Source organism: Notamacropus eugenii, chromosome 6, assembly GCF_028372415.1.
Source record: "Notamacropus eugenii isolate mMacEug1 chromosome 6, mMacEug1.pri_v2, whole genome shotgun sequence".
NCBI classification, from domain to species: domain Eukaryota; kingdom Metazoa; phylum Chordata; class Mammalia; order Diprotodontia; family Macropodidae; genus Notamacropus; species Notamacropus eugenii.
Genome location: NC_092877.1, coordinates 53,622,454 through 53,634,625, shown reverse-complemented (window position 1 = coordinate 53,634,625; position 12,172 = coordinate 53,622,454). Strand labels below are relative to the sequence as shown.

General features: G+C 41.7%; 1 protein-coding gene across 5 annotated transcripts in view; it reads right to left on the bottom strand.

Moving 5' to 3' along the window:
* RGS12 (regulator of G protein signaling 12) overlaps positions 1 to 11,859 on the bottom strand; it is a 263,351-nt gene extending 251,492 nt beyond the window's left edge. For all 5 annotated transcript variants that reach the window (XM_072620075.1, XM_072620077.1, XM_072620076.1 and 2 more), the window contains exon 1: positions 11,797 to 11,859. The gene's annotated coding sequence lies outside the window, so the exon portion shown is untranslated. The remainder of the gene's footprint in view (positions 1 to 11,796) is intronic.
* Positions 11,860 to 12,172: the final 313 nt, after the last annotated feature.

The window sequence follows — 12,172 nt, the reverse complement described above, 5'->3', positions numbered from 1 at the left end:
AACATAATCAGGATCCAATGAGATCTCAACAGGTTACAATGAAAAACTGAATCTAATAATAAGGTAAAATTTAATAGAGGTAAAAGTAAAGTTCTAGTCTTGGATGTCAATAGGTATGAGATGGGAAGAGGAATGGGAAAGAGAGAAAAATGGCTGGACAACTGTTCATGTGTAAAAGATACGGGGGTTTGGGTGAAATAAGCTTCGATATGAGTCGAATGCCACTTTGCAGTCAAAATAACCACTGCAGCATTAGGAAGTAATACGAAGAAATACCAGATAAGACAGGTGCCAGTCCTGAAGCTCTCTGCCTTATCTGCAACACTGGGTCCAAGGTCAGGGTATAACATATGGAAACATAAAGAACATCCAGAGGACACGCTGTATGGTGAAAAGTCTAGCGACCAATGTGGAAGGAGATTTAGCATGGGATATGTAAGCTGGAAAACTAAGGGGTCTTTTCTTCAAGGATTTGAAGGCAAAAAGGTATCACCAGGATAGAGAGATGAGATTTCCTGCCCTTGGTCCTACAAAGCAAAATCAGCAGCAGTAGATGGAAGCTGTAATGAAGCCGTTTAGGCTTGATATAAGGAAAAACTTCCTGACAGTTAGAGATATCCAAAAGTCAAATGGGCTGTCTTGAGAAGTCATAGGTTCTTACTAGAAGTCTTCAATTTAAGGTTAGATGATTACTTTGTGGGAGTGTCACAGAGGAGTTTCTTGACCAAGTACATCATTTAGACTTAGACAGCCTCTTAAGATTCTTCTAATTCTGAAATTCTGTGGAATGTCACGGATATGTAACAAGTAGTCCTTTTCCAAAAGTGGTTACAGTAACTATAATGGCTCTCAATCCATTTTTGGTAATCAAGGAAACCAAGGAATCCTATGGCAAACAGGTATTAAGAAATAGAATTAAGCAGAAGTTCAGCCTTGGGCACAAAATTAAAAACTAGAGGATATAAAGTAGTATTTGGTTTTAAAAAAAAAATAGTATCAGGTAGTAAAAAAAAAATTGTAAAGCTGTTGTGTTGCACATCATCTTTGTCAGTTATAAAGTACTAATGAAAATCCATTTTAAGCCTGATAAGAATATTTCTGGGCAGCTAAATAAGTGGCAGAATGAGTAATTCCTTAAAAAAAGGAAAGACTGGCAGGTATCCCCTTCTTTCCCCCTCTCATATGTCCAACACTCCAAAAATTTTAAATGCTACTATTTCGTGTTAAGGACAATAGGATGTCAGTAACCTATCAGAAATATTCTAAGACGAAAGAGGGAATTAGGAGTTCATATCTATCAAAACCCTCTAGAAATATTACTAATTGGTACTATGAAATAAATTTCCTTCTATCATAAACCTCGGTACAGGAAGAGAAGGTAACAGAGAACGTCTGCTCAAATATGACTAGTCATTAAAAGCAAGAACAAAAAAAAATCAGTTTATTAAGAAAATTGCTCTTTGTATCTATCAAGTTTGCTCAGATTAAAGTTTAATTTTTAAAAAATGTATTCTTTAGAAAATATATGTAAGAGCCTCCATGGGCAAACTGACATTTTTACATATTGAAGTGAGAACAAAGCCATAGAGTGGCTTGTGAAGATTAGGACAGTAGTATACCTCTGGTATAAGCTGTCACAGAATCTCAGAGTTGGAAACTCCCTCAGAGATCACATCTAGGCCTTGGTTAAGTGAGAATCTCCTAGACAGTATCCTCAACAGGAAATCCCTCAGTCACCACTTAAAAACCTGCAGTGAAGAGCAAGCCACTACAACTTGAAGAAACCTATTCCTCTTATGGATAGCTTTGAAAATTAGGAAGTCATCTGTAATGTTAAAGGAACATCTATCTAGAAGTGTGCGACTTCTACCCACTACCCATTGTTACTACTACTTCTACCCATTAAACAGAATTGCCTTAGGCCTACAAGGACTTTAATCATTTATTTATCAAGTGGTAAAAGAATGAACAGAACAGACTGAAACTCAAATCTTGGTAGTTTAGAATTATATCATTATGAATTTAAGACAAATGAGTTCTTGAGATGCTATTTCAGATCTACAGAAATCAGGATGCCCTAAGATACTCTCACATATATCAAAGTGCTTAAATTTTATTCCACGAAAGTATTTTCACTCTACTCCCCTTCCTAACCAGCCTAAATTAGGAAGAAGTCACAGTTTGATGACACCATGGTAATTAACCATTTAGAAAAATGCTCTCTCAAAAAGCAGTAAAGATAACCACTGGATAACAAAAAATTAGGAAGAATAGGAAAACACTGCTGGGCTGAATGGAGAAATCGGAGATGACAAATCCCAATTGTGATAACTTTTAGAGATATGTGTTTGAACACATTATAGGGAACATAATTAAACACTACTCCTAGATCTAAACAAAGTGACCTAAAACAGCACCTAGGAAACAGTATTGTGAAACTTGGCAATATAGTCATTTGTCAGTCTACTACTCACTAGATAAGAAATTGAAAAATGCCCTCCCAAAATATTAATTATCCCTTATTGCAAGAGACAATTCAGAATTAGTGCTACTATGCAGCTTAGCTTCATTAAATTTAAATTCAACACATATATCTTAAGCCCCTAATATATGAACACTCAGCATGCTGTCACAGAAAGGCACTGGATTTAGAGTTAAGAGACCTGCACCTCTATTCTGGTTTCTATAAAAACTAGTTGGGTGACCCCATGGGCAAGTCATATAATTGCTGAACCTGTCTCCTCATCTACAAAATGGAGGTAACACTTGCAATCCCTACCTCATAATGTAGTTCAATAAGCACTTAAGAAAAGCTAATTAACTGGTAGTTGTGGGGAAAGAACTTCATTAATTTTTTTATTTTAATTTTAATTTTTAATGTTCTACAATCACTACCATAAAACTTAGATGATCATTAACTTTAAAGCACCGCATAAACGTTGGTCGTTACTCTTATTTGTCTCCCACTTCTAAGCAGAGCTCTGTGCTTAGCTTACCTCTGCCTCCCCTTTTCCAGGGCTGATGTAAGGCAGAAGTCCAAGAGGATGAACTGCCAGGCAGACATGAGAAACAGCTCTCTCTACAAGGCACTGTGTGTAGCCTAGTAATGCATTAACTTGGGAAGAATGAAACTCCACTGTCACCCCCAGAGCCTATGTGCTTCAAATGAGCAAGTGCTCATTTAATGAGCATGCCTGCATTAATATTTATGACTGACACCTGCAGCCCATCTTTGTAAGATTAAGAACTCATATCAAGTAGGATCTCAGAGCCAGCTATTTTTTTAAGTGTGGAAAGGAAGTGCTGAATATGGCATATGTAAATCTAGCATGTTTATTTGAAGAAGCAGAGATCAGGTTTGCAGATATAATTTTTTAATGCATTACACTTTGAGTAGTTCTAATCTAGAAAAAGGAAAATTCATAGTCCAACATATATAGATATGCAATCCCTTTAATTTTCAAAAGGACACGTACCTGGAAAATTTAGGCAAGGACAAAGTTCATGGGTTGTTACTTAATATTTATTGAATATAAACAAAATATTAGGCATTGTACAAATAAATAGTCTCTGCCTTCTAGGAGTTTAGTGTTAGGAATTAAAGTGACATGGCACATATTGCATATACTGTAAATACATGACATGTTGTATACTCTATGCTATATATGTATATAAAGCATGTATGATATACACAGTATATATAGTAAACTGCCTACAATCCATTTGTCACTTATGGTTGGCTTAACTTTGTGCTGTTTTATAATACGTCTTCTCCTCCAGCAGCCCTATTTTGATATGCTACATGCAAATTAAGGAGATGAGACCCTTTAAACTATCTGCTTAGTGTACAAAGGCTCCCTGGTGTAATTTTCAAAAGGTCTTTAACAATGAAAGGAAAGAACACAGCAAGAGTGAAGCAGGACATAATTCTAGGCATTTATGTATGTGAAAACCACAGGGTGAATGACAGAATAAGACCAAGTTAATTAGTCATGAAAAGCCCTATTTTATTAAAGGAAAGAAAACAGATAAAATAGGTGAGTTCAGCAAGTGGTAAATTAATATAGGCATCAGCTGACTGACACAAAGTTTTAATATGAAGAATAAGAATGACCCAGGCTGAAAATTAGTCAGCTAGGCTTCATGTGTCTTTCCTCTCCAAATCTCCCAAATTCTTCCTCCTTTTCCTTCAAAATCTCCCTTCGTGTCCCAATCTCCCTTCCTGTCCCCTCCCCTCCATTCCATCTAGAATATTGTCACTCCCTTCCAGATTACTGTAACAAGTCCTAGATTGAGTCCCTAAATCCAGGTTCTCTCCTTCTTCACTCTATCTTCCCTGCACTGGTCATTGGAATAATCTTCCTTAAACTCCATTTTCATGCTATTGCCCTGCTGTAAAGCCTCCAATGGCTCTGTCTGCCTAAACAAAGCTCAACCCTTCTCTCTGGCTTTCAGGAGCCTCCAATACCAGCCCTTTCCTGTCCATCCCATTTTATTTCACACTACTCTCCTACACAAAACCTCTGCCCAAGGTTGCAGTTTTATTCCATCGTCATGTCAAACTTGTTCCTATCTCTGGGCCTTTGCTTGTGCTGTTTTGGCCTGGAATGGCTACCCCCATCTCCTTCTACCCTCTATCCATTCCAATTACACCCATACCATCCTAGTCCACTTCATCTATTTCCTCTTCCATAAAATCCCTCCTATTTCAATCTTCACTGAAAGTCCCTTTCCCTTAACTCTTTTGAAAATTACAAACTATACTACTCTCCAGCATTAATTTATATGTGTTTTGCACTTTTTTTTTTTTTTTTTGCATTTGTTTCATATATGTTACTCTCATCTCTACAACTAGGGTTTAAATTTCTGGAGGGCAGGGCCAAGGTCTTATACTTAGTATCCCGTACTGTATCTATGAGAGCACACCACGGGCACTCCACAAACACTTAGCTGATTGATGAGAAGGTATATTTAGGGAGCTATGAGATTTTTCTGTAAATATACTATCAATATGTCTGGAAAGCAGAATGTAGCTTTTAAGAAAGATCAGAAGAACTAAAAGGGGAGACAGAGAGAATGACAAGAAGTTAATTTATAGTGTGGCAGGTTCTAGAAATGATACAGCTGCAAGAGCATTAGATTTGGAGTCAGTAAGTACTAGAAGAGAGTTCTAATTCTGGCTGTACTATCACCTGTCTGGACTTAGAGAGATTACTTTACCTCTCTGGCTCTCAGTGTCCTCATCTGCAAAAAAGAAAAAGTTGTACTTGATGACCTTTGAAAGTCCTGACAACCCTCAAGAAGTCTATGAGCCTATGAACATGATCTCTCCTGATCTTCACAAATTTAACCATCAAATCAGGGAAGAAAATACTCCAGTTCTCAGCCAGCAATGGGCTTCTCTAGCGATGAGCAGCTCATGGGTAAGAACAGGACAAGAAGAGTATGGTTATTAGAAAGGTTAGTATCAATAGTCTTATTACATCTCTAACTGCAATAAGACTTATAAACTGAGAAACCTTAGGTCACTGCCCTTCAATTTACAATAAAATGCAAGATTTAGGAAGTCTAGAAAGGGAATAATCCTGAAGAGAAACAAAGCTATTATTTCTTCACTAAGGATATCTAACTCTGTGCTTATGCCTCATATAAAAGGCACTCTAATATCTGTTAATGAAAATAACTAATCCTTTCATTGTTTGCATTCACAAACAACATGCAGTTTTAATAACTTACATATCTTGAACAGGCACTGCATATGGGCAATGATGTAGGCCCAGAATTTAATAGATGGAAAATAGCTGGATCACATTTGGGCAATTACTCCCTGAATGAAAAACACTTAATGATCCCAAGCTTGTCACAGTCACGAACTCAATTTTTTTAACCCAAATATTCTTTTGGTGATGTCATATGGATAACATCATGATCTTATTAGAATCAAAATTACAAGTGTTCCAAAGGAGGAAGAAGGGAGGGAACAAACATTTATAAAACACCTACTACGGGTCATTCACAATGTTAAGCACTTTTATAAATATTATCTCAGTTGAGTCTCACAACAACCTTATAAGCTAGATGCTATTATCCCCATTTTACAGTGACTTGCCTAAGGTCACAGAGCTAGTAAGTGCCTGGGGCTGGATTTGAACTCAGTTGCTTTCTTGTTCCAGGCCAATCCCTCTAACCACTGCACAAACAGCTGCCTCCAAAGGACAACATGCATTGAACATATTACCAATGAAGACTTGTGCCCCAAAAGTGGCATAAAAGATATCAGTCCCACATATGACCAGAAAAAGAGTTAAGTCAGTCATGTAGAAAGTGAGGGATAATACGTGGACAAACCAAATGTTCCACTATCATCCACTGGTATCCAGTGGATTCCTCAGAGCCTCTACAGATGATCTGAAAGGACAGAGACAAGAAGCACCTGGAATTAGGCAGGATGAATAGGGACATAAACTGCAACAGGCAAAATAGAAGCCACATCAATAAAATCAAGATTCCGTCCAAATACGGAAGCAAATATAGCCAACACTGCTATTCAGTTCTCCATATCTGATCTCCTGGTGTCGAAGAGAAGCCCATGGATTTAGGCTGACCCTATTTAGGATTCCTAGGAAGTATGGAGGCTCAAGGGGGAATCTATACTCCTTCCTATACACGTATGGCATTAGATATCATCCACTTTCAAGGATCCAGCACAAATATGTGTGTATTGTCTTTCAAGCAACTAACTCTAAAATGCAGGGGCTCCATTAGCTCTCCAACCTTAAAATGTTATGGTCTTCTGATCCTTAGATATCCATTTTATTCTCTCCTTTTTTTTAAACTGCCAGCAGTACAAGGCCCAATACTACTCCATTTTTTTAAATTTTTTTTTTTTAGGCCTACATACAGAAATGCTAATTCTTTGAAACATGGAAGGCTAAAACAAACCTACACCTTTCTCCCTCTTTCCAGCTGCAAAAAGAACCCTGGAGTTGGTATCAAAAGACCTGTTCAGATTCTAATGTGATACTCCTTGGCAATTATGGTCAAAGTTACTTTACCTCTGGGTCTCAGTTTTTCTCATTTGCAAAATGGGATAACCTTAATTATACTACCCACTTCACAGGGTTGTTAAGAAAGTGTTGAAAATTTAAAATGTTACAGAACCACAGGAATTATAGTTTGGTACAAATTCCTATTTTTGGATATCCATAGATGAGCAAGATGTGACTACAAAGTAAGGAAACTAATTCCTATGAGGCTTATAGAATCCATCACATTACTTTAGTTATACCTCATAATAATTACAGCTCATTTCTATAATGCTTTAAGGTTTTTACTAATAGCTGACATTAATATAGCATTTCATAAGTTACAAAGTGTTTTATAACCATTATTTCTTTTGAGCCTCACACCAGCAATATGAGGTGCTACAGCTATTATCCCTAAGGAAACTGAGGCACAGGGAGTATAACTTGTCCAGTATCATGCATCTATAAAGTGAGAGTCAAAAATGAAGTCCAAGTCTTGTGACGAAAACTTCTGTGCCCGGAGGAGGCAGTGCAATATGCCCATTTTACACAACTGAAAACAATGGTCCACAGAGATTTTCACCCACATATAAATGCATATACACCTACATATATCCATTTCAAATAATGCATGTGTCCATTTCAAAAAGAGAGCTAAATGTCTGACACTTTATTTCATCTTCTACATTTGATCTGATACAATTACATGTAAAAGATCCTAGTGATCTATCAATAGGGTATTCTGTGATGCTTCCCTATAAATATGCAGTTATTGGGCAGAGAGCTGAAGTGTTCCACCCACCCAAATAAACACAATAAAGAATTGTGGGAAAAGCAAAGGATCATAGTTTTAGAGCTAGAAGAGATGTTAAAGAATATTTCACCTAACTTCTCCATTTTATAGGAGAGGACTTGAGGCCCTGAAGAGATGGATTTTGTCCAAAGTCACACAGGTAGTATCACAAATCATCAATCAGCCCAGTAACAGGAATTAAACATATTATTTATTTGGCACACTGCTGACTTGGCCAATTAAAAAAAATATTTGAGGCATACAGCTACTCAATCTGAGGCTTAGAATAACTCCCCCAGTGCTTTGTCATCTTATAAAGATGACAAGATATTGGGGTAAAAAGCACTCTTTTCATTCCAATTCTGTATAGGCTTATCTTCTGATGGCTATCTTGTATCATCAGTGAACAAGCAGAAACTTCTGAATGATGATGTCCCACAAAGTATTCAAGTTAAATATGATGTGCACTCTGGAGTCACTTATTACAAAAGGTCAAACCCAGAGAAGTAAAACATACTTCTTTTCTGTTCCTCATAGATAAAACTTTAAAACATGAAAAAAATATAAAAGGAGATTGCACCCACATCCTTCCAACCAATCTGAGTTTTGCTGAGTCCTCAAAACCTTAGGATAATAGTTTCTCCCAAGCTCGCCCTACAGAATAATTTTCTTTGATGGACCACATTCTCCAGAACAGAGCTCAGCTTCTAATCAAGGGCAGGGCTGTTGACAAACAGCAGTGTATTTCCAGACACATCAATAGCCCTTTGGTTGTAATCTGAGAACCACAGATGCAATCCACAATGATGGTGGTGGAACAGGCTGAGGCTTCTATTCATTAATGTAGAAGAGTCACTGTTCAGAAACTAGAAGAATTCTTCCAATTATTTCTACAGCAAAGTCAAGAGCATTAGTGTTGGAGTAAAATAAATGCTGACAGAAACTTCACAAAATCCAAACATGAATGTGAAAACTAAAAGCCTTCCTATTTCTAGCTAACAGATGTCACTTATGTGAGTAATTTAATAAGGTCATAAATTATGTGTTATTCTTCTCTTCATTCTGCCCTTTAATTTTTACTTCATTTAACTGGCTCTCTGTTTAAGGAAAAAGCTTTATCAAACTATAGACAGGCAGTCTGATAAGCAAGCAATTCTCAAAGTGGGGTCTGGAAGTCCCTGAGACCCTTTCAGGAGGTCTGCAAGGTCAAAACTATTAATAATACTAATTAACGCAAAACTTATCACACTAATATGTTTTAATTTCTAATATAGTAAATACTGATAGATATAACCCACGTAAACAAAAGTTCTTTTTGGGGGGTGGGGATGTTCTTCAACCGTTTTTATGTTATGTAAAAGAGTCCTGAAATCAGAAAGTTTAAGAAGGCAATAAATAAATCTGCAATAAAAAGCCAAAAGTAAAATATCATCAAGGGACAATAAAAAAAATAAGTCATAATATTACCACTATACTAACAGCCACTGGTGTCATCAAAGACAATCCCTTTCATGTCACCTACCAGAAAAGGCTGTTAGTGAAATCTAAGCTCCCTAACCTCTGGGGTAGAGTTCTCGCAGCAAACAATGCAGCCAACTTGTTAAACTCCAATTTGAAAATCAACAGAATACCTACTAATTATAGCAAATCCAACTGCCTCATACAAGCTGAAAAGTCAGGGAGCTTGAATGGAAAACCTGCTTTAGAATATACTGTAGGCATCTGGCTACTTCTACACATTAACCACAGTTCACTGAAGTCATCCCCACATAAACTGATAAGTGTTTGAAATCTTGAAGGAAAACCCAGATGATGCAAAACTAAATTTTACATTTCTTCCCTTCTAGTCTTAAAGTTCAACTTCAATTTTGTTCACAAGTGCTCCATCCTGAAATCCAGCTGTACAGCTGTGCTCCACTCCACATTAGGCCTTTCTTCCAAGTCACACATAGAAAAAAAAAAAATCCACACCTTTCTAGGCGTCCTCTGCCTCAATTTCAGGGTTCTCTTCCAGGAGTTTCCTTCCTTGCCCAGACTCTTGCCCCGAAGTCCCTTCATCTCTCTCCTTAAAGGCTCAAAGAAATCCTCCAAGCCCACCCTGGTCACTAACCTCAGTCCAAGGAACCCACTAATTTCCTTCAACTCAAGAAAGACTCCTCAGTTCTGTTTTCTCATCTCTGAAGTGAGGGAGTTGGTTGGTTGGATAATCTTTAAGGTTCCTTCCAATTTTAAATAGAAGGTGCTATGATTTTTCACTCCCCTCTGTTCCTTTCCTCAAACCCTGACTCTCCTGAATCTAGCCTGCCACATCCTCCCCATTATAAGACATCCTTTATCTTCAGAGAGCCCCATCTCTGCCTTCACTTTTCCCACCTCCAGTACTACCAATCAGTTACCAAAGTTTCAAGAGAAGTTTATCACTGTGTTTGTCTCCCTTCCCAACTCCAGTCCTGCAAACCAGGTACCAAAGCTGCAACAGAAGTTTATAATTGTAGAATATGCTTCAGAAGAATCAATATGGGGTAGGGGACGGAGCACTGAGGAGTCAGGAAGCCTGGATTCTACCCTGGGTTCTTCCACTACACTAGCTGTGAAGTCATTTAACATCTCCAGACTTCAGTTTCCTAGTCTGTTCAGACTTGGACAGCATTTTCGTGTAAGGAGTTTGTATTAAGGGACTTCCAAAGTTAGTGGTACAGTGAAAAGTAAATTGGATTTGGAGTTAGATGGCCTGTCTTAATCTCAGCGGGGCCATTTACTTAATCACCAAGATTTCTCCAAACATAATGTTTAATCTGTGGTCCAATGCACAACTGTCATGGCTCTGAAGGAAGAAGCACAGAAATTGGACTGAAGGTATTCCCAGGAGCCCAGCCCCTCCCCCTCATTCACTCTGACACCCAGGGGGACACCATCTCCTGGGTGATGCTGGCCTTCCTTACTATTAGCACCTACTCCAGTGATAAAACCAAGACCCTCCCTCTCAGCTGTCAGTCACCTTGGAGACGTTTAATGGTGTATGACTTTGGCCCCTACTTTGGTAACAAAAGAAAAATAAAATGACCGTTCCCAACAGCCCAGGAGCTGCCCCCTTCATGTACCACCAGGACAAGAATCCACGGAGGAGGGAAAAGAGTCTGCCCTCCCTGGGGGAGTCCCCCCCAAGAAGGAGAGAAGAAGCGGGGTACTAGGTCCTGGCAAGCCCCCCGGGGGAAAGGGGGCGCGGAACTGCCCGGCTCCGTCCTTCTCCAGAACTGAGCGGGGCGGCAGGAGAACCAGCTCTCACCCACTGCGAAGGGGGCATCGGGGAAGGGGGCGGCCAGCGGCGCCCCCCGGGACGGGTTTCGTGGGTTTCAATGGGCAAGGGGGGGAGACAATCCGCGGGAGGAGGGGGGCACTGGGAGAAGCCCGAGCCGGGGCAACCAGCGTCGGGAGAAGGGGCGAGGGGATCAGGGCGGGGGAGGGACGAGGAGAGGCAGAGGGGCAGGAGGAGGGGGCATGGGGGGAGGAGAGGGCTGGGGGCCACGGAGGTGGGGGAAAGGGGGGAGGGCAGGGAGGGGGGTGCCTCGGGGGCCAGGGGGTGACAGGGACGGAACTGTTAGGGAGGTGATGGAAACCAAAGAGGGGGTGCCTGGAGGGTAAGAGGGGTGCCCGGAGAAGGACGAGGACCCAAGGGGCGGCCGAAGGGGGACCAGATAACGGGGAGGGGCGCAGGAGGAGCGCCCCCCGCGGCGGGGGGCCGGAGGAGGGGAGGGGGCGCGGGCGGCGGGCTCGGGAGGGGGCCGAACGCCAGAGAAAGAAAGTGAGAACAAGGGTCCCTGCGCCGCCATGTCCCGGCTCCCCGCGGCCCGCGCACCCCCCTTCCCGGGCCCGGCCGGAAGGCTCCCCTACTCTGCCGCGCTCCCCCCCCCGCCGGCCCCCCGGGGCCCTCCGCTCTTCCCGCCCCGGCTCCGCCGCGGCCGCCGCCGCCACACCTACCCCGGCTCCGCTCTCCCCGGGCCGTTCAGTTCTCGAGGCCGCGCGCGCGCCTCCGCCAGCCCCGCCCCCGGCACTTCCCCCTCCTTTTCCCCCTCCCTCCCGGGAGGCGGTGACCGCGTCCTTACACATCGCGCCCCGCCCCCGGCACCTCCCCCTCCCTTTCCCCCTCCCTCCCGGGAGGCGGTGACCGCGTTCTCACACACAGGGCTCCGCCCCTGCCCGCGCGCGCCTCCGCCAGCCCCGCCCCCGGCACCTCCCCCTCCCTCCCGGGAGGCGGTGACCGCGTTCTCACACACAGAGCTCCGCCCCTGCCCGCGCGCGCCTCCGCCAGCCCCGCCCCCGGCACCTCCCCCTCCCTCCCGGGAGGCGGTGACCG